The sequence below is a fragment of the Myotis davidii genome, unplaced genomic scaffold (assembly GCF_000327345.1).
Source record: "Myotis davidii unplaced genomic scaffold, ASM32734v1 scaffold238, whole genome shotgun sequence".
In the NCBI taxonomy this organism is placed as follows: Eukaryota; Metazoa; Chordata; class Mammalia; order Chiroptera; family Vespertilionidae; genus Myotis; species Myotis davidii.
Window position 1 is genome coordinate 1835043 of NW_006293779.1, and position 210 is coordinate 1835252.

General features: G+C 37.6%; 1 protein-coding gene across 3 annotated transcripts in view; it reads right to left on the bottom strand.

The window, feature by feature from the left end:
* Positions 1 to 210, bottom strand: part of SPAST (spastin) — a 38972-nt gene that overhangs the window by 15619 nt on the left and 23143 nt on the right. The window lies entirely within an intron of this gene.

Here is a 210-nt window from a genome sequence, read left to right on the forward strand (position 1 = left end):
TGGGTGGAGGGGAGGTATGGTGGGAAAAAAGAGTAACTATAGTAATAATCTGAACAATAAAGATTTAATTGAAAAAAAATGTAAAACAAACAGATTGAAGGGAGAGTCTGCGATAGAAGTCATTGGCAAAAATAGGCACACCTGAATGGAATGCCATAGTGGAGAATCCTGAGTAGCCAAGAGATTATCAAAGGGAACTAAGAACTAGGT